Here is a 26,906-nt window from a genome sequence, read left to right as displayed (position 1 = left end):
CAGGAGCCGTTGCTATTACAATGAAGTGAAAGTCACTTAACGGCTTATAGTGTTTGTTTACATTGTATCAATTACTTCAAGAACAAAGTCAATTAACTTGTTTGTAAGTTTTACGTAGTAATAAAGTATCTTTCACAGGATAGATACAATCAATGGTTTCTACAGACAGTAGCTTACAAGTTTTAACAGAAGACCCAAGAGATTTTTGTACTTGGTGAAACTGTTGGATTTTAAAGTGTGGGGGACAAATTATGAGGAGGTCACTGTCACTTGGGGGAATCACAGTTAGTACCTTCTTTCATATCCCTACATAATCCTCCTTTTGACACTACGATATTTATATAATCGTTAGTGTCACTTTCTTTTTAACCTGTTTAAGAGAAGGTACTGCGAGGCAACATGTGTTTGTGATTTCAATTTAGCGTACTTTTTTTTTTATCTGAAAACACATGCCAAACATACCAATTATACAAATACAATTTAATATTAAGACTACTATCAAGGGGTGTAGCATTACTGATAGGATGCCAGTGGTAGTCGGGGACCATCCAGGGAATATATCATACCATACCATGGCAGTCAAGATTAGCTGGAGCAACTGAGGCTGCCGGTAGAATATTCTCAGTAGGAGGCCCTCGGCTATGGAACTTGCTTCCCTTTTTGGTCTGACCAAGTCCTAAATCTATACTGCCTTTCAGGACATGCCCCAAAGTCTTTCACCACATCTTTTTCATATGCAGTGGGAGCTTTGAGTAGGAAGGGTCATGATTTGGGGAAGCTAGGGTGTGTTTTAGTCTTTTTGTGTCAAAGCAGATTTGTAAAACATGTTTTCAATGTTAATTGTTTGTGACCATAGCTTTGCAAGGCAGATGCATATTCACCGAAAATAATAAATTGAATAAATCAAAGTACGACATTCACTTTGTTCATCAAACTTTTGAACAACAGGCTGGAAAATCAAACAGCCAATCAGCCACCTTCATCCAGCCTGACACCAGCTGCACTAAAAACCCATGTCCTAAGCATGTTTACTAGCATCACAAACATTTGCTTTCAGTCACAAAAACTGAAGATTTAAGAGTGGAGACAAATGGCCCCAAAGTTTGAAAGGCCTTTACATCACAGCAATGTTGGGCTGGAAGAGACCTACATAGAGATATGTGCTTACACTTCTATGTCAACATTTTGTATGTGCAAAAGCTCAGGTTTTTCATTCAAGCTTTGGTCAGTAGTTAGATGTCTAATGACTCACCAAACTGGGCTAACGAGTCTCTCTGATGCCAGAGGGAGACCCCTGCGAAATCCAAGGTAACTCTATTCACCACAGTAGGCTACTGGGAGGAAGCTGTTTCATTAACCTCAGTCCAGACTCACTAACAGTAATAAGAGTGGTTCCCTAATCTCCACGCAATGAGCCCAGACCAAATGTGCATGGGTGGGATGACCTTCTGCATGGCTAGGCTCCACAGCTCAAATTCCTGTCCAAAGTGATCTCAGAAGTTCATTTTACCAGACCACTAACTTGCTGGTGTTTTTCCTCAGTGGCACGGACACCTGGAAGACGTTAATACCCAAGGCTGGGTGCCTGACAGAGCTTTGAGCTACCAGATAAAGGTGTTTAGGAATCCCCCCCCCAAAAAAATATTTTACTGCACGTAGGACTACAGCAAAGGAACGGTCATCCCTGTCACCGTCTCTCTACGGAGCCATTTCCCACCTTAGCCAGGATTCCCACCCCAAAGATTCTGAGGGCCCGATCCAAAGCCTACTGAAGACAATGAAAAGCTCCTGCAGAATCCATGTGCCTCTGTCACATTTTCATTATCGAGGTCTGAGGGATGCCAGACGTGTTTGTACAGCACCATTCCCTGGACCATTCCCAGCGCCGATGCTTGTCAGACTCCCAATACTGGGAACAGAGGCCTCCACAGAGAGAGGAAATAGAGGCTACTTACTGGAAACTAGAGTACTGCAAGGGTGTGGGCTCTGCGCTTTCATACTATGTGCCGCGCTTCACCTTTTTCTAGAGTCCTCTCAAATCCGTTAGGGTAGTGAAATCCTGTGGAAGGAAACGAAGCACCCGGGGGCAGGGAGGTCTGCTCATCCTTTGTATAACCTGCGTCCTTGAACATCCAACCTCATCAAGAGAAGCTTGTGGGGGCATCCAAAGGGCACTGAATCTAGATAGGTGAGGGCTTTGCAGTGCTACGAATGCAACTCAGTAGTATGAATATACATACGCAGCACCATCACAGAACACCAGCAACCTCTCTCTGCACATTGTAGGCCATCTAGTCACATACGGATCCGTGCCCATATACACACGTATGAGAGAGAGAGAGAGAGAGAAAGAGAGAGACAGACAGACTGCACCTACAGGGAGATGAAAGCTTACCAAACAAACACTTTATTTTCATTATTAACAAAATGCTCAATAAAGCATACGAGCCTCTGGTGAATTCTAAAGGTCATTCTTTCTGGTGGAAAACAATCTACTGCATTGCATTCATTACAATGTGTCTCTCTCTCTTATTATTATTTTAACAAGGAATTCTCATATCCCAGAAAGCATGAAAAAATGACCTAGGGCTTAACTCTAAAATAACTACAATTACAATTGTTTAATTTGTTTTCTTTTATAGGGAGTTTGAAAAGATAACTCCAGGCTGATTTATGCATTTAATTTCTATTTAATTTGTAAAGTATTTTCCTTGTCCTAATATAACATTAAGAAACTAAAAGGTCTTGGATAGCATACGCATAGCTGTCTGCAGTCTTATAGGTATTTTACAGCACAATGCATTGCTCCTTCAATTACATGTAATAGGCTTTGACTTTTAGAATGGAATGCAAAGAAAGGTTTAGAATAGAATTTTTAAATATTAGCATTTTAAGAGCATCTCTCCTGTCCAAAAGGGATAAGCATACTGAATCTAGCATTGATGATCTTGAACTCCTTGTGGTTGGCACACTGGGAAGTCACCCATTAGTTCCAATATAATTTGTATTAAAAGACCGAGTTGGAAAATTTTTAACTTCCAGTGACAGAAGGTTTCAGAGTAGCAGCCGTGTTCGTCTGTATCCGCAAAAAGAACAGGAGTACTTGTGGCACCTTAGAGACTAACAAATTTATTTGAGCATAAGCTTTCGTGGGTTACAGCCCACTTCATCGGATGCATAGAATTAAACATATAGTAAGGAGATATATATACACATACAGAGAACATGAAAAGGTGGAAGTTCCCATACCAACTCTAAGAGGCTAATTAATTAAGATGAGCTATTTTCAGCAGGAGAGAAAAAACTTTTGTAGTGATAATCAAGATGGCCCATTTCAGGCCCTTTGACAAGAAGGTGTGAGGATACTTAACATGGGGAAATAGATTCTGTCACATTGAATCCAGGGCTGAACTGAAAGGTCGCCTTTACCCCCTTGCCTGGTCCTGCATCAAGCTCTGCTTGGCCAGATCAGAGGATCTGGTCTGTTTTGTGGCTCTGGCCTCCCTTACGTGTGGTACTTCATCCCTTTGAGTCTTGCATGAACAATGGACTATGGTATGACAAGAGAAAGTCCCTCCCAAACGTGGCACGGTACATTGATGCAGTGGTAGGGGCCAGCTTTAACTGCTGCAGTCCCTGTTTGATCTGTTCTGTGGGTAGACAGACGACTTCAGTGCCCAGGGCTGCCAAATGGCCACTAGATCAGCTAAACAATATCAGAAACCTGGGAGCAGGGATCCAGGGAATATGGAAGATGAAGACAGGAACGTTTCCCGGAATAGGCACTACACCTGAAGTCAGCAGTCCATGCCAGGGCTAGGTCAGGCCAGCACATCTCCATTCTCTCAACAAGTAATATTCTGTTCGTGCTATGCCAGATCCCTGTAGTGCATGTGATGTGCCCCACACAGTTCAAATATGTTAAGGGGTGCTAACAGGAATGCAGCAGAAAATAATCTTGCTGAGACCAAAAACATTACATATAACTGTACATTGCATGTACCCTTTCAGCCTTGATCAGACAATGTTTGGAACGAGTAGATGTGATTGCTTAGTTTATTTCAAGGCTCATATTCCAAAGATATACATGTAAAGAGACTGCCCGTCCAGTTCATCCAAACTGCTGATCCCTTTCCAGTTTGAATCCGCAAATGGACAATTCACCATGCACACAAATAAAGTCTGACTGACAGGTTTGTTAGACCAATCTCCTGACATGGTGACATGTCAATTTAAGTGGCATAAACAGCTTCTGAGAAAATATGGGCAGTTAATTGCAGGGGCATCAATTCAGATTTTGGTAGCAGGGGGCAACTTTAACCGTGATTCCAAGGGCTACTTAGGCACCTGAAAACTCTAGGGTTTATTTTTTTGCAGATAACTTAGAAATTAGCTGATAGGAGCACTGTATTTAATTCCAAGAGAGAGAAAAAGAGGATTTAATAAATACTAGACCCACTTAGCTCTAATACTAACATGTTCTCACATCGTGTGTCAAGTCACTTAAGTAACACTGGTTAGATTTAAGATTTTCATGTATATTTTTTGTTACTACCTCTTGAATACTACAATTGTTTTAATTGTAGAACAATCTAGATGACTTTCTATCACTTTTTTTGCAGTTCACCAAGCTAGGAATAGATGATTTAACTGTGGAAACATCCTACTAGGACAAGGCCCCATGAGTTTATACTGCATCCAAATCTCCCCCTTTTCTGAATGTAACCTATGCTCAGTGCTTTGTGAGTCCCTTTCCCTCCCCGCATGTTCTCTCTAAAACAACCCCTCCTTCCTCTCCCCCCTCCACAGCGGGATTCCTCTTTTACAGGCTAAACTTCCATATCCTTTGTGGAAGTAGAGCAAGAACTGACAGGGATTTGAAGGGGATTTCAATTAAAAGATCTCTTCAGTGAGCAAGAGTCAGGCTAGCAGTTAGCCTAAAAACGTGAGATTTGTAGAAGCGAGGATTGTGTGAGGCGAATGGGAAAGAACTGTGTGAGAAGTTGTTGCGACCTTGTGTAGATAAATATGGAATGTAGACAAGAGTCTAAATAGATGTGAAAAATAAGATATCAGGATGACCTATGTATAAACAAAATGCAACTGTTGCTCATTATGGTCTGTAACAAAAGGTATAAATGCTTGCTGTAATTGTTTATCTGGAGAGAGACCTGCCTAGTGGGGGAAACCCTGTGTCCTAGTGCATTCTCTCCCTCTATGCAATTGCTTGAGAATAAAGTATCTGACTTTGAGTCCTGTGGCACCTTTAAGACTAACAGATGTATTGGAGCATAAGCTTTCGTGGGTGAATGCCCACTTCATCAGACGCACGTCACATGCATCCGACGAAGTGGGCATTCACCCACGAAAGCTTATGCTCCAATACATCTGTTAGTCTTAAAGGTGCCACAGACCCTCTGTTGCTTTTTACAGATCCAGACTAACACGGCTACCCCTCTGATACGTATCTGACTTTGCTGCACCGAATCAGAGAGTGAGAACTCTGTTTTTCTCCAACTCCTTCATTTAATCACCAGCCCTTTCTGATCTTAATCACTCGGCCTCTGTTTGTAAACAAAATACTGGCACCTCTCCTCTGCACAACTTACATTTCACACTAATGCTGTTCTGTAGTTAAGAGCTCCACCTGGGAACTCCCACACCTCCTGTGTGAAACTCAGGGGGTGGGAGCTTCTGCCCTCCCCTGCCCCCACTCCCCCCCAATCGGTGCCCTTGATTAATTGAAGACCAAAGTAGCATGTGGACAGCTGGAAGTTGACAGTGTCCACACGGCAGTTAAACGCCCCCTGCTGGCCTGTGGCAGCTGATTCAGGCTCGCGGGGTCAGGCTAATGCGGTATTTAATTGCAACATCGAGGTCTGACCCTGCAGGTGAAGGGTCCCAGAGTTCAGGCTACAGCCCAAGCCAGAACATCTACCCCACAATTAAACAGCTCTGCAACCTGAGCCCCGCAAGCCAGAGTCAGCAGGCAGGAGCGGTGTGGCGGGCATCTAATTGAAGGGTAAGAATACCCTACGGCTTCAGGCCACAGGGCTACATTAAGGACGAGTTTTTTCTAGAGCTGGAGAAGTAAACCCTGAGCATCAGTCACTAGTGAAAATATACAAACAAGGACATAGATTAAAAATAGCTACAAATGCTGAAAAACCGGAGACCTCAGACAGATCCTGCCATCGCCCCCCTGCGTAAGAGAAACTCTAATTAGATTTCCTGTCTCTCTTCTGCAAAAGCCCAGCTGACTTCTGTCACTTTTGGTGGACATGTGCTGTACATCTTGACATCAGAAGCCATTCAGAAGTGCTGAAAATAGGGTGACCAGATGTCCTGATTTTATAGGGACAGTCCTGATATTTGGGGCTTTGTCTGATATAGGCACCTATTACCCCCCAGCCCCGTCCTGATTTTTCACACTTGCTGTCTGGTCACCCTAGCTGAAAATCAGAAGAGAAGGATTAGGTTCAGACCTGGGTCAGTATAATTTTCTCCGAATTGCGGAAGATAGAAGTGTTTTCCTGCTTAGGTTTCACATCATAAAAACAATATTCAGGTAAGAGGGAAAGCAGATGAATATATTTCACAAAATGCACAATAGGTTAGAACTGCAATTCAATAAAAACACAGACACTTCAGGGTCATCCCATTGATGAAGACTCTGAAGACATTAGATATGCTGTGAATCCCCTCTCCAATTTAAGCATGTCCATCAGCAGTAAGAGATAACAATACAAATTTTGCATCCACTTTTGCTCTTAAATGTGCAGTAATATGCTAACGAGACGAAAGAAAACCTGCATTTAAAAGCCATGCAAGTGATATTGTCACATCAGTATTTTGTGCCCCAGAGACAGGAAACTACTGTGTGTTACTCCAGTTTCTAGGAGACCCTCACAGCTAACTAAGTGTTAAGACAGGCTTCATTATGCAGTGCTATTTGTTTCATTCTTTGCTTTTTCAAAAACAATTACTGATCACCCAGAGTAAAAGAAACCCAAGGAGAGGAAATTGGCATCTTCAATAAACTCTGGAGAGCAATTACTCATATTTTAAATACAGTCAGCCGTAGGCTACAATATGTTGCAAAAGCAAATCAGCGCTAAAATTGTCTCTGGTAATTCAGATGATACGTTTTGAATTGGATCTCTGCTCCACTGCAGATCTATATCGTGTGTGCTGTACATGTAGCACACTTATGGCAACTATCTGAAGAAAACATTTGTTTGAAGCTGTTTGGCTTCTTGTATCATTTAAGAGGCCTCTGCGTTGTCATTTATCATACAAATCAATCTAACATGGACGCCACCAGGTTTTCTCCCTAACTGTCATTTCTCTATTTTGTATTCTCTGACTGAGAGTATTCTGGGACATTGTGGTGTCAGGAAAATTTGACAACAAAGCATGAAAATTATTTCTCCTTTAGAAAACCCAGATGGCTCAGAAAGACAAAATACAACTCAGCAAAAAAACAATCTGAAAGGTAGGTTAGAACCAAAGCTGTTTTTTTCCAGCAGTACTTTCTTTGATCAGCCTGATTAAATCAGTTCAGCTGGAGTCTGCACCTCTCCCTCTATGCAATTCTCGTTCTCTCTCTCGCTCTTTTTTTGCCCATAAAAGCAAGAAGAAATTAGTGCAGATTTTCCTTGTCGATAACTATAGTCACACAATAGCTGCACTTCTCGAATTGCTTTGCAGTCTTACCCTGAATTTTGGATAGAGGCACTTAGAGGACATTGCTCAGAACAGGTTTTGATAACCTGGATGCCTAATTTTAGGCACAAAACTCCATTCTCCAGCATCTAAATAAGTGGGCTAATTGTTTAGAGGGCCAACTGCAAAGTCCTGCTGAGCCCCTCTGAGAAACCAGGTCACTTCTTCGGGTACACCAATATGGCCTTGGGTGCTTAACTTTAGTCTCCCAACTTGTGGGCACCACACACAGTCATATAGACACACACACACACAATCACTTTGTGGGGGGGCTATGAGGCTGCGTGTATTTGCTTGTAAAAGTTCTCTCCTTCATATACACAATAAGCTAATGGGCAGACGCACCAGCCTGGGGAGGTAAAAAAAAGCCTCGGAACTGTAGTTGTGTGCACGTCCCTTTCCTTAAGCTGGATTTTATAAAGACAAAAAAGATTAAAAATCAAGAGCAAAGCGCCACAGAATTCTTGGTAACCACCACCAGAGATCTTTCCCGACTTCAGCAAGCTGGGAGGGAAGAGGATGTGCCCGTCCCTGCAGGTAGCCACTCTCAGGAGCCGGTGTAAAGAGCTGCTAGAGGAAGCTAGTGCACAAGAACAGGTTTTACTGTCCCTACAAACCCCAGGAACTATGCTCCTTGTTACTGAGCACAAGCACCTTATCTACAAACTCTTTACCCAGCTGGAAGAAGAAGAACCGGAGTACTTGTGGCACCTTAGAGACTAACAAATGTATTAGAGCATAAGCTTTCGTGGACTACAGCCCACTTCTTCGGGTGATCAACAAGAGGGATTGGAATTGCTCTACATTTGACCTCATTGAGATTCTGATATTACAATCCCTGGTTATAACCTATTTTAATAAGAACCAAGCAGGCACAGTGGGTGGGGGAGTGGCACTCCGTCAAAAATGGCATTACCTGGTTCCAAGTCCATGATCACTAAGAAAAAAATGATCATGGATGCTTATGGATCAATGCCCTAATCAAGCCACTACGAGATACGGGCTTTACAGTTATTACCAGAGACCCAGGAGCATGAATCATGGACCATTGCAATAGGCACCTGCTACAACCCAGCATAGCACACCAGGCCGACGGGCTTTTTAAGCACCTATCGACAATGAGTATGAGAAAAAGCTACACTATCATGTAGGACTTCAAGCTGGAGGTGTCATGCTACAAGTACTAAAAGATACTTGGAATTTCTAAAAATATAGAGAATTTCCTAACAAAAAAAGCTGCAGCCAACAAGGAGGAATCCTATATTAGACCTCATCTTGACAAATAAAGAGGATTTGATCACTGCCCTAAACTTCGGTGGTAGCTTAGATGAAAATAATCATGGCTTTATTGCATCTGTGCAAATAGAATAAAGTCCAAACCAATAATATATACGTGGTACTTAAAAGGGCCAGTTTCACAAATATAAAAACAATTATTAGCCAGAATAGCTGGGAGAAAGAATTTAAATAGAAATATGTGAATTGGGAAGTGTTTAAGAATATTTTACTAGATGTCCAAAAAGAGACAATCCCACAACTGAGAAAGAGGTTAAAAACCATGCTGGTTTAGAGGGAAAGTAAGAGCAGCTATGAAAATAAGACAAAGTAAATCCAGTATATAACAAAGGGAAAAAAGGGGAAATTGATAGCAATGAATCATAAAAATGTAGGACTGGAAGGGATTTTGATAGTCCTGCCTCAGTGCAAGGAACTGGACCGCATGATCTAAGTATTATCTAGAAGACCATCCCTGACAGGTGTTTGTCTAACCTGTTCTTAAAAACCTCTACCTCCCTAGGTAATTTGTTCCAGTGCTTAACTACCTTGACAGTTAGGAAGTTTTTCCTAATGTCTCACCTAAATCGCTCTTGCTGCAATTTAAGCCCATTACTTTTTGTCCTGTCTGCAGGGGATAAGGAGAACAGTTTATCACCCTTCTCTTTATAACAATCTTTTATGTACTTGAAAGCTGTGATCATGGTGGATAATCAGTTACACATGATCTCCCAGTGCGACGCTGTGGCCAAAAGGGCTGATGGAAGCCTTGGATGTATAAACAATGGAATATGGCGTAGGAGTAGAGAGAGATATACTGGTCCGTTGTTTTAATACTGCCGAAATCCTGTGTCCAGTTCTGGTGTCCACAATTCAAGAAGGATGGTGATAAACTGGCGAGGGTTCAGTGAAGAGCCACGAGAATGAGGAAAGGGTTAGAAAACCTGCCTGCCAGTGATATGAGCTCCTTAGGTCTATCTATTCCGCTTAACAAAGAGAAGGTTAGGGAGTGAGTTGATCACAGTCCATACGTACCTACACGGGGAACAGAAATTTGATAATGGAGGTCTCTTCAATCCAGCGGACAAACATATAACAACATTCACTGGCTGGAAGATGAAGCTAGACTAATTCAGACTGGAAGTAAGAATATATGTTTAACAGTAAGGGTAATTAAACATTAGACCAAGTTGCCAAGGATTATAGTGATTCTCCATCACTAGACGTATTTCAATCGAGACTGTTTTTTTTTCCAAAAGATCTGCTCTAGTTCAAGAGAAAGAGGAAAGGATTGAGGGGAGCCTTTGGCCTGTGTTATGCAGGAGGTCAGATTAGATTATCACAATGGTCCTTTCTGGCCTCTACAATCTGTGAATATGTGCAGATATAGAGCCCCCTGGAAAGCAGCGGTTCTCAAACTTCATTGCACCACGACCCCATTCTGATAACAAAAATTACTACGTGACCCCAGGAGGGGGACCGACGCCTCAGCCTGTCCAAGCCCTGCCATCTTGGGGGTGCGGGTGGGGCTAAAGCCGAAGCCCAAAGGGAGCCTATAACCTGAGCCCTGCCACTCAGGGCTGAAGCCTCAAGCTTTGGCCCCGGGCGGTGGGGGTGGGGCTTCGGTTTTGGCCCTGGGCCCCAGCAAGTCTAACACCAGCCCTGATGACCCCATTAAAATGGGGTCACGACCCACTTTGGGGTCCCGACCCACCCTTTGAGAACCGCTGCTATAAAGCCACCATTGCTACAGCTTCCCCTTTATCTTTTCGAGCCCCACCCCGTATCGTCCAGGGTATGGGCAGGGATACCAGGCTCTCCTTGCTGTGACCCCTTACACACTGGGCATTAAGGAAAGAGGCCGTATAGTGTGTGACATTTCTTCTCCCATGTTCACTTTGTAAATAAAAAACAAAGCAAAATAACCCTTTATTGAGAGGTGAGTGCAAGCAAAGAGCTGAATGCTTGGCTATTCTATGCCAGTTCTGAGCAGAGATGAATCCCTGAAAGCCAATTCCAATTACATTCAAGGGATATGTAACCTTGTGAGCTGTGCTAACTCTGCAAATTTAGTAAGCTTTCCCACGGGTTAGCCAATCTCTGAGCTCAAAACTTGCGTAGCCTTAATGGTTGTTCTACCTTTGGGAGCCGTTTGTTCTTATTTGCAATGTTCTTTTGTGGTGAGGAGGGAGTGAAAAATATGTCAACTTTTTCATGAGGAACGTACAGATTTGAAGTCTTCAGATAATAAGAATTCAGCTTTGTTGTTTAAAGGTGAAGCCCAAACCTTCAATTATAGTGAAATTAAAGATCTGGCAGATTATCAGGATATTTCAGCTCACATACTGCTAAATTCAATTTGTGTGTGTTTGTCTACAAACTACTGAAGAGGGGGAATTTGCAGCTAAACAGAAAGGATGGAAAAGAGAATATCTGACCACAGTAAAACTGATCTTTAAACTACTGAGGTAAACTACCGGTGGGATGCCTCCTTATAAATAGATTGAAGCAAGGTTAAATCCTCCGCAATTTACACTTTTTTGGTGCTGTTTTTAATGTGCAAAAAGCAATTAGACCCCAGTGTGTTAGTGCAGGTTGGTGGGTAGGGAAGAGTTCTCCATGTTTTTAAAAAGAAGAACAGGAGTACTTGTGGCACCTTAGAGACTAACAAATTTATTAGAGCATAAGCTTTCGTGGACTACAGCCCAGCCCATGTTTTTAAGCAATTCAAATCAGAATTTTGTAACTAACATTTGAAGAATAAAACACTCCAGTTCCATGAATGAACCCTGCACTGTTATCCAAGCAAATAGCATCTGTTCGACATGTGCCAGATTCTGCAATCTTTCTTTCAGGAAAACTTCCACTGGCTTCAGTGGAAATTTTGCTCAAGAAGGCAACAGATTTTGGCCGAGTTTGATGCCTGTTTTGTTACTCCTTAGTAAAGCAGGAAACTGTTCCATCAGAAAATGCTGATTCGATGAAATTGACATATTCCACGGGCATGTGTTTCGTAGGTTCATAGGGCTTGTCTACATGGTGGGGTAATGTGCTCGATAGAGCTGTGATTTCTAACAGACGCTAACCTGTTGCACATTAATTGGTCCATGTAGACCCTACTGGTGTGCTTTAACATGGTGCTGTTTAAACTGTGCTACATTAAAGAGCACCAACAGGGTCAACACAGACCAATGAATGTGCAACACATTAGTGTTGTTAGAAATCACAGCCTCTTGGGGTGCACTATCCCACTGTGTAGACAAGCCTAGAAAGAGCCACTGTGGTCATCTAGCTGACCTCCTCTATAACACAGGCCAGAGAATTTCCTCGAAATAACTCAGAACATATTTTTTTAGGAAAACATCTAACCTTGATTTAAAAATGGCCAGTGATGGAGAACCCACCCCAACCCATTGTAGTTACTCTCACTGTTAAACACGCACACCTGATTTGCAGCCTGAATTTATCTAGCTTCAACTTCCAGCCATTAGATCATGTTAGACCTTTCTCTGCTGACTGAGGAATCTGCTATTATCGAATTTCTGTTCCCCATACAGGCACTTACAGACTGATTAAGTCATCCCTGAACACTGTCTTTGTTAAACTCAATGGAGTAAACCCCTTGAGTCTATTGCTAAAAGGCAGATTTTCCAATCCTATTGTCATGCTTGTGGCTCTTCTCTGTACTGTGCTGATTCTGCCAAAGCTTTGGATGGTTTCCTGCCAGCTCACCTGCTCATCCTCAGCCAGAATTTCCTTGCCTACTATGCCTTCCAGGCTCCTGGCGGGCTTCCACTGACCTGGAATTCCCAGGCTTCGTGGTTCACAAAGTTCCCAGGCTCTCGATCTGCCCATCTGCCAGACTGCCAGGTTCATTGGCTGGCCCACGCCCTGGGTTCCCCAGCAGCCTGCCTGTCCTGCTCCCGTGGGGTCTGCCTGCTTCCCTGGGCAGCCATGCAGATGGCAAACCAAAGTACAGTTTCATTCTTTGTGTAAATTGAATTGTTCTGGAAATACCATCCCAGGAAAATAATGGTGTTGGACTTTTCATCCTGATTTGGGATGATTTAAAAAAAATAAATCACAAAACACATTTTCATATTCAGCACCTTTGTTACAATCTCTGCAGACCTTAATGTACAGGAAGACTGATTTCCCCTCCCTCCCCTAGATGCAATCACTCCAGTGAGGGGCTTTGGAAATTAGCAGGGTAGCGTGAAGAAAGTTGTACTTCCTGTCAATGCTGTATGTGTGTGACGTTCCCCCGGTGATCTGCTAGGCCTCTCCAATCCTTGACTCCGGGAGCCAGCCTTACCCTGCTCTGCTGTGAGAGCCCCACTCCAGGGCTGTTCACGCACAGCCTCTGGCATGTCACCTGCTCCTTGGATTGCGCAACTGAATGACACTAGCCAATGTCTCCGGTCCCAGACACAACCCTAGGAACTTCCATCTTGCAGTGTCCGGTTATGCCCGCTGGACGCTGCAAGCTTATATAAATTCATCAATTTAACAAAGAAATTGATATGCACCAGACTTGTTATCCCCAGGGGAGCCTCTGACACGCTTCAAACCAAACACACTGCTTCAGGTAGAACAAACAAACTGATTTATTAACTACACAGATAGATTTTAAGTGATAAGTCAAAGCACAAGTCAGATTTAGTCAAATGAAATAAAAGCAAAACACATTCTAAGCTGATCTTAACACTTTCAGTATCCTTACAAACTTAGATGCTTCTCACCACAGGCTGGCTGGTTACTCTTCAGTCAGGCTCTCCCCTTCGATCAGTGGCTTCAGTCACTTCGTGGTGGTGTCTGTAGATGGAGGTGGAAGAGAGAGAGCATGGCAAATGTCTCTCCCTTTTATCATGTCCTTTCTTCCCTCTTGGCTTTGCCACCTCTTCCCCCCCGCCCCCGGCCCTTAGGAGTCAGGTGAGCATTACCTCATTGCAGTCCCAAACTGACCAAAGGAAGGGGGGTGACTCACTCAAAGTCCAACAGATTCTTTTGTTGGTGCCTAGGCCAGCGTCCTTTGTTCCTGTGAGGCTGGTCTGGGTTTGTCCCATACCTGCCCTGATGAGGTGTGAACTGAGAGAGAGCTGATAGGTAAGGTCCCATGGGAATCAAGACTGAGGGGGAAAATGACTGAGAGTTGGCAGTTTTTCAAAGGGACACTATTAAGGGCCCAAAAGCAAGCTATTCCGCTGGGTAGGAAAAATAGAAAATGTGGCAAAAGACCACCTTGGCTTAACCATGTGATCTTGCATGATCTAAAAAATAAAAAGGAGTCATATAAAATGGAAACTAGGACAAATTACAAAGGATGAATATAGGCAAACAGCACAGGAATGCAGGGGCAAGATTAGAAAGGCAAAGGCACAAAATGAGCTCAAATTAGCTACGGGAATAAAGGAAAACAAGAAGACTTTTTATCAATACATTAGAAGCAAGAGGAAGACCAAAGACAGGGTAGGCCCACTGCTCAGTGAGGAGGGAAAAACAGTAACAGGAAACTTGGAAATGGCAGAGATGCTTAATGACTTCTTTGTTTCGGTCTTCACCGAGAAGTCTGAAGGAATGACTAAAATAGTGAATGCTAATGGGAAGCGGGTAGGTTTAGAAGAGAAAATAAAAAAAGAACAAGTTAAAAATCTCTTAGAAAAGTCAGATGCTTGCAAGTCACCAGGGCCTGATGAAATGCATCCTAGAATACTCAAGGAGCTAATAGAGGAGGTATCTGAGCCTCTAGCTATTATCTTTGGAAAATCATGAGACAGGAGATTCCAGAAGACTGGAAAAGGGCAAATATAGTGCCCATCTACAAAAAGGGAAATAAAAACAACCCAGGAAACTACAGACCAGTTAGTTTAACTTCCGTGCCAGGGAAGATAATGGAGCAAGTAATTAAGGAAATCATCTGCAAACATTTGGAAGGTGGTAAGGTGATAGGGAATAGCCAACATGAATTTGTAAAGAACAAATCATGTCAAACCAATCTGATAGCTTTCTTTGATAGGATAACGAGTCTTGTGGATAAAGGAGAAGTGGTGGATGTGGTATAACTAGACTTTAGTAAGGCATTTGATGTGGTCTCGCATGATATTCTTGTCGATAAACTAGGCAAATACAATTTAGATGGGGCTACTATAAGGTGGGTGCATAATTGGCTGGATAACCATACTCAGAGAGTAGTTATTAATGGTTCCCAATCCTGCTGGAAAGATATAACAAGTGGGGTTCTGCAGGGGTCTGTTTTGGGACCGGCTCTGTTCAATATCTTCATCAACAACTTAGATATTGGCATAGAAAGTATGCTTATTAAATTTGCAGATGATACCAAACTGGGAGGGATTGCAACTGCTTTGGAGGATAGGGTCAAAATTCAAAATGATCTGGACAAATTGGAGAAATGGTCTGAGGTAAACAGGATGAAGTTTAATAAAGACAAATGCAAAGTGCTCCACTTAGGAAGGAACAATCAGTTTCACACATACAGAATGGGAAGAGACTGTCTAGGAAGGAGTATGGCAGAAAGGGATCTAGGGACCACAAGCTAAATATGAGTCAACAGTGTGATGCTGTTGCAAAAAAAGCAAATGTGATTCTGGGATGTATTAACAGGTGTGTTGTGAGCAAGACACAAGAAGTCATTCTTCCGCTCTACTCTGCACTGGTTAGGCCTCAGCTGGAATATTGTGTCCAGTTCTGGGCACTGCATTTCAAGAAAGATGTGGAGAAATTGGAGAGGGTCCAGAGAAGAACAACAAGAATGATTAAAGGTCTAGAGAACATGACCTATGAAGGAAGGCTGAAAGAATTGGGTTTGTTTAGTTTGGAAAAGAGAAGACTGAGAGGGGACATGATAGCCGTTTTCAGGTATCTAAAAGGGTGTCATAAGGAGGAGGGAGAAAACTTGTTCACCTTAGCCTCTAAGGATAGAGCAAGAAGCAATGGGCTTAAACTGCAGCAAGGGAGGTTTAGGTTGGACATTAGGAAAAAGTTCCTAACTGTCAGGGTGGTTAAACACTGGAATACATTGCTTAGGGAGGTTGTGGAATCTCCACCGCTGGAGATATTTAAGAGTAGGTTAGATAAATGTCTGTCAGGGATGGTCTAGACAGTATTTGGTCCTGCCATGAGGGCAGGGGACTGGACTCGATGACCTCTCGAGGTCCCTTCCAGTCCTAGAATCTATGAGTCTATGAACTGCCTCTCTGCTCTTGGAGAGTGTTTACCTGAGCTTATTTTAAGTCATGAGGACACATTTTCAGCCTCATAACTATATACATGAAATTATGACCTATAACATTACTGTAACAATTACTATAACATCGCTATAACAACCATGCTCAGTGCATCATGAGCCTTCCGAAGACACCCGACCTGACACTTTGCACTGGATACCACACAATCATTTGATAAAGATGAACACGGGGCTGTAGGGTGTTCCCCCAAGGTACAGAGCGTCACAACGTGTTTTGTGGATAGATAGGGGCCATTAGTGCTGTCAGTAAAGCCTCTTTCTAGAGCACTTGAAATAAAGATCAAAAAACGTCCATAGTGAATATTGTGAATGTTATGGCATGTGAAATGCTTAACGGTACAAACTAGCTGAAGACCAGTTGAGAGGAACCAGGAATTAGCCATCTAGCACCTAAAAGGTATAGTTGAGCATCTTCATGTTTGATCTCTGAAAACTGAACTATGAGAACAGAAAATAAATGTGCACAAAAGAGACAAGCCCACAGCTTGAGAATTCCACATAGTGCTTGGTATGTTCATCAATAAATATTTGCAGGATTGGACCCTTGATTTCTCATGCCACTCCCCAGTATATCAAAAAGTCAATCCTACAGACTTGCCATCTGTCATAATATGTTTACTTCTGCAGAAGAGGGTCATTACATTAGTTGTTATTCTATTGAGGTCTGAAACACAGCCTAGACTTCTAATTATTGTTAAGGCAGCTTCGGGGGGAGGGATAGCTCAGTGGTTTGAGCATTGGCCTGCTAAACCCAGGGTTATGAGCTCAATCCTTGAGGGGGCCACTTAGGGATCTGGGACAAAACCAGTACTTGGTCCCATTAGTGAAGGCAGGGGGGTGTACTTGATGACCTTTCAAGGTCCCTTCCAATTCTAAGAGATAGGATATCTCCAATACAAAAAAAAATCATCTCCCTGCCAGGACAGGTGGCTCCCTACTGTGAATTTACTAGTGTATCCTGTCTAGTCTTAAATAAGACCAATACTACAGCTCCTATCAATTCCCTTCAGAGATTATTCCACAGATTAATGGATCTCTATGTCAAGTAAAATGCCTTTATACCTGATCAGTATTTCCCCTTTCTGAATTTCAACCTGTTCCTCTTACTTATACTCATTTCCCTCTTGCTGTTCACACTCAGAATATTATAGACTGGTATCATGTTTCCTGTCATTTAGCCTATCCACTATACATATTCAGCTCTTCATCGTGACTTGGAAATTCATTTCTCCAGTCCCTTTAACATCCGCATTGGTCTCTGAACTCTCTCCAATTTGCCAATATCTGGAGGGTAAGAAAATATACCAAAGATAGCAGAAGTTTACAGAAGGCGGATTACTGCCTTCCCGCATACTGTGATACCTGTGTATCCGCAACTCAAAAATACATGAGCCATTTTTCCTGCCATAGTGTATTAGAAACTTCAGACTAATCTGCTGGCTGCCCACTCACACCCAGTAAGTATTTTTCAGCAACACGCCAGAAAAGTTTACACGTCCTTATTTGTACATTGTTTAAAGCTCCTTCCCACTTAGTATCAACTGCATATTTCACTGCCAGGCTCTTTGTTCCCTCCTGCACCTGGAATTAAAAAGCTCCTAACTGTACCACATCTCCCAACTTTGCCATTCATCATGGCCCTTTATTGACTATCCATCAGCCAGTTTTAATCCGGTGGGCAGGTGGTCAGGTTTCCTCCATTGGTTGGCGGCACTGAAATGGAAACTGAACTGTCAGATTTCATTTTCAGTCTGAAGTGGCCTGCACCTGAGAGTCAATGCAGCTAAGAGGTTTAAGTTCAGGCTGGCGTCTTGTGTCCTGAGCACTAAGGAGCTGTGATTGTACCAGATTGCCACTTCACAAGATTCCCCCTTGTCTGTCTAGTGTCGCTGGAAAGTTTGGCGCAGAGCCCTATCTCAGTCCCTTTATATGATTTCAGGGTTTTTTGTTTGGGTATTTTAGGAGAGTGCTGGAAAGGTCAGAGACTAAAGCTGCAGCCAAATACCTTTGCCTATTATTCTATCAAGTGGAGTATGCTCTACGTGGAGTGTGAAGTGTCAGTGCATCTATTAGTCAGAACACTATTTTCATGCTTTAGTCTATTTGAGAGGAGAGAAGAGAAAATGAGACATTATTTCTGTTTGTCCCAGGCTGCCTCTTTGTTGTTACAAACTACACAAATCAGGAGCCGTGACTGTCAAGGGACAACATCGCACACACAAAAGCCCTGCATTAAGCAACAAGATCACACTTTTACGGGACAATATGATCCGACTCTTAAATTGCAGAGAAGAGAGGAACTACAGTCACCAGCCACAATGAGCTTGAAGCAGGAAAATGTGGTACTGCATGGATTGTGGCTTGCCTAGAAGCACGTACAGAGGAGGAAGAAAACAATTGTGCTGATCAAGGCCAGGGCCGACGAGAGGGGGGGGTTTAGCTGGTCCGCCCTTGCTGGGGGCCCTGAAAAAAATTCCGGGCCCGGCTTCCCGCCCCCATCGGCCCTGTTTAGCCTGTCCGCCCTTGATGGGGGGCCCGAAATTTTTTTTTTCACCGGGGCCCAAACCTGCTCTCGGCAGCCCTGAAAGGCAGACTGAAGTGAAGCCTTTTTGTTAGAACTCTGATTGGCATTGTGTTCTCTTGCATACCTTGGGCTGGGATTTCTGCTCCGTTCCATAAGCACATTGCAGAATGGCGATATTTCAAATGGTTCCAATTTCCCCTTTTCATTAGGAAGTCTCTTGTTCAGCAACAGCAATGCTATCGATCAGGGAATCTCCCTGAAACAGACAGACATCTTAAAGTCTAGTCAGTAAAAAGTTACCCAACATTCACCATAATCACCCCACTAGGCAGCATTCTACACAGTACCTTCATGTGCTTGTGGAAATTAACCTGCTTCTCAGATCAGTAGATTCCTATATTTGAATATTCCCCTTCCGGCAAAACTCAGTGTCCCAGAACTTTCGCCTCAGTTTCCCCACAATGATCTTCAGCCCACTCCCACCATAACGGTGGCTGGGCCTTCTGGCCACGCCACTGTAACGCATTCACCTCCTTTCAGGGCAGTGCAGTGCTATAGGCTCAGTCTGAAAACAAAAGTCTTTGGCCCCGCTGGGCTCAGCCCCTTCCCCTCAGGCAGGATCCCAGCAGCAACAGCCCATCTCGCTGTCTAACCAGCAGCTTCTGGGCTCCAACCACCCAGGCCAGGTCTGCCTCGACCTCTGGCAGTTCCTAGCTGGAGCCGAGCTCCTTGTCCCACAATGATGCAGGCTGTTCTCTTCTCTTCTCTTCTCTTCTCACCCAGCTCCAACTGCCAGGCTTTCCTCCCCTTAGGCCAGCGTATGGTCTGGTGAGAACATCGGCTGACTTGCAGCACATGATATGAAAACAGTGAGACTTAATTATTAGCCAATCAGGATGCCTTTACGATGTTATTAACCAATTAAGATCTCAAGTTGCATTAACTTAACTTATTTGCTGTGAGAATAATAAATAATAACAACATAGCACTATAGGAAATGAAACAATGAATTCACACCGCTGTGGCTCTTTTGGGTACGGCTGATCATTCATGTGGCTCCTGAACCACTGAGGTCTGGCCAGCACTGATCTAGACCATCCCTGACAGGTGTTTGTCTAACCTGTACCGAAAACCCTCCAATGACGGAGATTCTACAACCTCCCTGGGCAATTTGTTCCAGTGTTTAACTACCCTGGCAGTTAGGAAGTTTCCCTAATGTCTAATCTAAATCTGCCTGGCTGCAATTTAATCCCATTACTTCTTGTCCTGTCATCAGTGGTTAAAGAGAGCAATTTATATCTCCCTCCTCTTTATAACAACCCTTTATGTACTTGAAAACTCATTATCACGTCCCCCCCTCCTCAGTCTGCTCTTTTCCAGACTGCACAAACCTATTTTTTTCCCCATAGGCCAAGTTTTCTAGACCTTTAACCATTTTTGTTGCTCTCCTCTTGACTTTCTCCAATATGCCCACATCTTTCCTGAATGGTGGTGCCCAGAACTGGACGCAATACTCCGTCTGAGGCCTTATCAACGCTGATTAGAGCAGAAGAATTACTTCTCATGTCTTGCTTACAACACTCCTGCTAATACATCCCAGAATGATGTTCGCTTTTTTTTTTTTTTTTAGTAACAATGTTACATTGTTGACCCATATTTAGTTTGTGGTCCACTATGACCCCCAGATCCCTTTCTGTGGTGTTCCTTCCTAGGCAGTCATTTCCCATTTTGTATGTGCGCAACTAATTGCTCCTTCCTAACTGGAGTACTTTGGCATTTGTCCTTATTGAATTTAATCCTTTTTAATTCAGACCAATTCTCCAGTTTATCAAAATCATTTTCAATTCTTATCCTGTTCTCTAAAGCACTTGCAACCCCTCCCAAGTTGGTATCATCCACAAATGTTATAAGTGCTCTATGGCAGGTGTGGCCAAACTGTGACTCGAGAGCCCCATTCGGCTCTTTTACCATTAAAGTGCGGCTCAGGGAGCCCCCCCAGACTCCCCAACATGCTCCACCGACCAGACTGGGGGGGTGCAGCTCAGGCCCTCTTCCTTGCAGTGGAGTAGAGGCTTCTGCCCAGTGAGGAGGTTCTCGGGGCTTCAGCCCCATAGGATGCACCTGTTGGGGCTCAGGGCTTCAGCGCGAGCGGGGTTGAAGCCCTGAGCACTGTCAGGTGTGCCATGGCTCTCAAACTTCTGAAGATTGTCATATGCGGCTTGGAGGGTCAGTAAGTTTGGCCACCCCTGACTCTAGGCCATTATCCAAATCATTAAGATATTGAATAGAACGGGATCCAGGACATATCCCCGGGGGACCCCACTCGTTATGCCCTTCCAGCTTGATTGTGGACCATTGGTAACTACTCTGAGTACAGTTTTCCAGCCAGTTGTGCACCCACCTTACAGTAAGTTTGTCTAGTCTATATTTCTCTGGTTTATGTATGAGTAGGTCATGTGAGACACTCTCAAAAGCCTTCCTAAAATCAAACTACATCACATCTCCTACTTCCCCCCATCCACAAAGTTTGTTACCCGGCCTAAGGAGGATAGTTTGTTGGTTTGACACGATTTGTTCTTGACTGTTACTTATTGCCTTATTTTTTTCTAGGTGCTTACAAACTGATTCTCTGATTATTTGCTCCATTATCTTTCTGGGTACCAAAGTGAAGCTGACTGGTCTGTAATTTCCTGGGTTGTGCTGATTCCCCTTTACATAGGTAGGTAGGTGCTATTGTGGCCTTTTCCAGTCCTCTCGTAGCTCTTGCACGCTCCACGAGTTCTCAAAGATAATCACAAAAGCCATGACCTGTCCCTGACTTTTACTAAAAACATCCATAACGAAATGGGGAAGGAGGAGGGTCCAGCACTCTGCCCCCTCCCCCGCAGCAGCTGGAAGCTGCAGGGACCCCATTTCTCAGTAGCTGGGAGGGGTCCCTCGCCATCCTGCAGGGCTGGAACTGGGAGGGTCCCCCCAAAAAACTGCCGTGCGGGACTGGGAGCTGCAGGAGGAGTTCCCCACTGCCCATCGCAGCTCCCCACACTCCCCTGCTGCCGAGGGCCCTGCCCGCAGCCCCTGAGCAGCTCCGGGGTCCCTCTGCTGCTCTCGGTGGCAGCTGCCGGGGGGATCTGGCTGACCTAGCTGGGAGCTGCAGGGTGAGTTTCCCACCGCCCATGGAAGCAGGGGGGACCTCTGCTAGCAGCGGCAGCTGGGTAGCTCATGGGTTGCTGCCGGCAGCAGCTGGTCTGCTGCAGGGTCCTGCCCCCCGCATGGGTTCACGGAAGTTGCTGGAAGTCATGGATTCCATGATTTCCACGACCTCCGTGCCATAATCTTAGTCTTAGTATTCACGAATGGCTCAACGTCCTCTTCAGTCGGTTCCTTAGGTATTCTAGGATGTATTTCATCAGGCCCTGCTGACTTGATGACATATGACTTGTAAAGAATTACTTAGACTTGTTCTTTTCCTATTTTAGTTTCAGATCCCACCTCATTCACACTGAAGTGCACTATCTTAGTCATCCAATCACTGCAAAAATTTTGGTGAAAACTTAAATATTTCAATTGTCAGCATCAGTTTCAGAGTTATCACCACACTGAGAAGATTGAGGAGTTCACATCTCTCAGGGCTACCATTCAAGCTGTCCCTCTTCTAAGGAAAACAACACTCCATCACCTTGTGCTGGTTTTCCATTTGACAGGTTCTCTTCCCAACCATAAAGGCTAAAAAATAATATTTTAATTTGTGCTATTTACCAAAGGTGGAATTTTCAAGCGTGCTCTGTGCTGGCCTAACCTTGCTCCCACTGGACACAATAGCATTAACGTCAGTGGGACCAGCTGAGCCAACAATGAGCACTTTTGAGAGTCCCCCCCCTACATCCTCACCCCTCAATCTTGCCAAACCTTAGTCCCGCCCCAATGTCTCAGCTCCTGTAGAAGACAATTCAACCCCAGCTCCCCAACCTGCTCAACAGTCACCTCTTCTTCATTTCAAGTGCTTTAGTGAAGGCCAGATGTGTACTGAATCTTGTGCGGAAATAGAAGGCTACAGGAGGGACCTTGGACCTAGACGACAGTGGATAAAGAAGGCTTTGTACACCAGTGGTGAGGATGCTGTGCAATCAAGCCTAGGAAAGGATATTTCTAACTAATTATTTACAGAGCAAAGTTTGTTTACATACTTATTGATGGCAAATATAACCTGTATGAGTAATACAGATAGACACACACACCGCGCACACAGTGTAACACGCTAGTACTGGAGATACACTGGAATTGTACAAGGAATTCATGCTGTCAGCCTGGCAATTTATTCTGAAAAGAAACATGTCCATTTTGCAAGCGGATCAGAGCACAGGCCAAGTGAAAAGTGCATGTTTATTAATTTAAGTCCAAGTGTCTGAGAACAAGGGATAAGAGAGATTTGGGATCTCTTTTCTGCTTCCTTTTACCAAGCTAGATTTTTAAAAAGTTGAGATAAGGTCATTGATAGCAGGCTCCCACGTGCAAGTTTAATAACCACATAAAAGGGGGGTGACTGTGTAGTTTTTGCAAGCTTTAAATGTTGGGCTGATGAATGATTCGTGCTGGTCATAATATGTTTTTAATTTCTCACTGGAAGCTTTATGCAGTACATTATAAAAGGAAAACAGAACGCATTTGCCATATCGCACATTTGAAATGCACAATCTGCATTTTTTGGGAGGCAAACGGTGCCATTAAACTCCTAAAACAAAATCAAAGTGTTCCATTGTATTATTTATCTAAATGTCACTTTCATAAATTGTTACTTAAAGAGTGTATTCACATCCAGCAATTTCCCACTAGCAATTACAAAACAATGGACTGTGCCAAAAGCAATTAAGTAAATCACATAGTGGACTCCAGTTCTTCTGGCTTCTCATGGGCAACTTGGGAGCGCAGATTAGACTAGTTGGCAGCAGCTGAAGAGGAAATGATACCATTCAGTCCAGGTTTGTTAAGGTCTCTCCAGTCAAACTGACTAACTGAGAGACATGATGTCATTGCAGGCAGAGTGGTGGTTCTGCCATTAGGCCACGTGGGGTAATGCCCTGCTCAGGAATATCAGAAAATAAATTTAAAGCAAACTAAGTGTATGTTCCTCCTAATTCCCTGTGCCATTTGCAGCCGTTAATTAAAGAGCACAGCATTATTGTCTTCCAGACTGTGCAGTTCAGATCCCATTGCTGTGGGACTTCAGAGACTCAGCCTGAGCTGTATTTAACAGCCCAACAGTCGCAGTAAGCAACAGCTGCTTAGCTAAGCTTTGGAGAGCTCCCTTAACAAGCACATGCAGGAGAGCCCCATGTAACATCCTACAATGAGCCACCTGCACTTCTGACCCAGCTCTGCCACCCACTTAACCCTGTTTCCATTGAGGGAAGAGCCTTGGCCCCAGGTGACTGTCACCACTTGAGAGCAAAACAAAACAGCCAGAGAGGAGGATGGTTTAGAACAGGGATGGGCAAACTTTTTGGCCCGAGGGCCACATCGGGGTTGCAAAACTGTATGGAGGGCCGGGTAGGGAAGGCTGTGCCTCCCCAACAAGCCTGGCTCCTGCCCCCATCCAACCCCTCCCACTTTCTGCCCTCGACTGCCCCCCTCAGAATCCCCGACCCATCCAACCCCCCCTGCTCTCTGTCCCCTAACCGCTCCCTCCCATGACCCCCCCGCCTCAACCGCCCCCGGGACCCCACCCCCTATCCAACCGCCCTGCTGCCAGTCCCCTGACTGCTCTGACCTCTATCCACATCCCAGCCCCTGGACAGGCCGCCCGGGACCCCATGCCTATCCAACCACCCCTGTACCCCGTCTCCTGATCCCTATCCACACCCCCGCCCCTGGGACTCCCACACTTAAACAACCCCCCCCATCCCCTGACCACCCCCAAGAACCTCTACCCCATCCAACTGCCCTCTGCTCCCTGTCCCCTGACTGTCCCTGGGATCCCCCACCCCTGTCCCCCTTACCATGTTTCTCAGAACAGCATGTCAGGCAGCCGCGCCACCCGGCCGGAGCCAGACACGCTGCCGCGCTGCTCAGCATGATTTCTCAACCCCGCCGCCCAAAGTGCTGCCCATGCGACGGCATGGTTGCGAGGCAGGGGATACAGCGGGTGAAGGGCCGGGGGCTAGCCTCCTCGGCCGGGAGCTCAAGGGCCAGGCAGGACGGTCCCGCAGGCAGGACATGGCCCGCGGGCCGTAGTTTGCCCACCTCTGGTTTAGAAGCTGATAGGTTGACTGAAGAAAACCAAACCGTTCCTTGCTCCCATCTTGCAAATAGCAGAGCCTGAAGGGAGCAGACCAGGAAGTTAGCACACAAGACTTGGGGTTGTTGCCTGATTTTTAGGGGATTAATATTATGGTTTATATAACATGGTTAGTCTCAGAAGATACGTTTTTTGTCCCAGAATTAGGCTACACAGAGTTTTGCAAGCACCCTTGGGATGTATGACAACGGCACTCACACTGAGAGCAAAAAAAAACAACCTTCAAGATTTTTATAGAGATAAATGGAACAGTAATCAAATGAAAAGTAACCAGCCACACACATGCCTCCTTGGTATCTTGGTAGTAACCTGTCGCCTCTGGCATGCCAAGGAGTCCACTGGTCCAGGTTCCTCAACTCTCAAGAGGAAGATGAACTTGAGAAGCTAGAGAGCTAGAAAGCTATGGAAGACCCGAGAGAAACTTAAAACCTGACTAAAATTAACCAATTAAACATGGTGGGTTGCCCCCTTATACAGCCTGAGCACCATTTTCCCACCTACCATGTCTGAACTTAATTTCCTCACCCATGTAATATCGAGGTGTGCTTCCTCTAGAGGCTGGCATATGCATATGTATTAATGACAATTAATCCTTCCATCTGCTATTTCTGGCCTGAACTGGTTTGGTGGTGATTATTTCCATGTTCTTTGTGCTGTACATGTTCCCTTTATACATTTAATTTTACAGAGGGCAATCAGTTGGCCACTTATGTATGCCAAAGTTCACAAACAAATTTCCACAGAGGATGTGGAAAAAGCTAATGTACTTGATTTTTTTTTTTTTTTGCCTCTATCTTCACGAACAAGGTCAGCTCCCAGACTACTGCACCGGGCAGCACAGCATGGGGAGGAGGTGACCAGCCCTCTGTGGAAACAGAAGTGGTTCAGGACTATTTAGAAAAGCTGGACGAGCACAAGTCCATGGGGCCGGATGCGCTGCATCCGAGGGTGCTAAAGGAGTTGGCGGATGAGATTGCAGAGCCATTAGCCATAATCTTTGAAAACTCATGGCGATTGGGGGAGGTCCCGGATGACTGGAAAAAGGCTAATGTAGTGCCCATCTTTAAAAAAGGGAAGGAGGAAGATCCGGGGAACTACAGGCCAGTCAGCCTCACCTCAGTCCCTGGAAAAATCATGGAGCAGGTCCTCAAGGAATCAATTCTGAAGCACTTAGAGAAGAGGAAAGTGATCAGGAACAGTCAGCATGGATTCACCAAGGGCAAGTCATGCCTGACTAACCTAATTGCCTTCTATGATGAGATAACTGGCTCTGTGGATGAGGGGAAAGCAGTGGATGCGTTATTCCTTGACTTTAGCAAAGCTTTTGAAGCTTGACTTTAGCAAAGCTCCCACAGTATTCTTGCCAGCAAGTTAAAGAAGTATGGGCTAGATGAATGGACTATAGGGTGGATAGAAAGCTGGCTAGATCATCAGGATCAATGGGTAGTGCTCAATGGCTCTATGTCTAGTTGGCAGCCGGTTTCAAGTGGAGTGCCCCAAGGGTCGGTCCTGGGGCCGGTTTTGTTCAATATCTTCATTAATGATCTGGAAGAGGGCGTGGACTGCACCTTCAGCAAGTTTGCAGATGACACTAAACTGGGAGGAGTGATAGATACGCTGGAGGGTAGGGATAGGATACAGAGGGACCTAGACAAGGAGGATTGGGCCAAAAGGAATCTGATGAGGTTCAACAAGGACAAGTGCAGAGTCCTGCACTTGGGACGGAAGAATCCCATGCACTGCTACAGACTAGGGACCGAATGGCTAGGCAGCAGTTCTGCAGAAAAGGACCTAGGGGTTACAGTGGACGAGAAGCTGGATATGAG

Source organism: Chrysemys picta, chromosome 4 (assembly GCF_011386835.1).
Source record: "Chrysemys picta bellii isolate R12L10 chromosome 4, ASM1138683v2, whole genome shotgun sequence".
NCBI classification, from domain to species: Eukaryota; Metazoa; Chordata; order Testudines; family Emydidae; genus Chrysemys; species Chrysemys picta.
The sequence above is the reverse complement of the archived record's forward strand: the minus strand, read 5'-3'. Positions refer to the sequence as shown.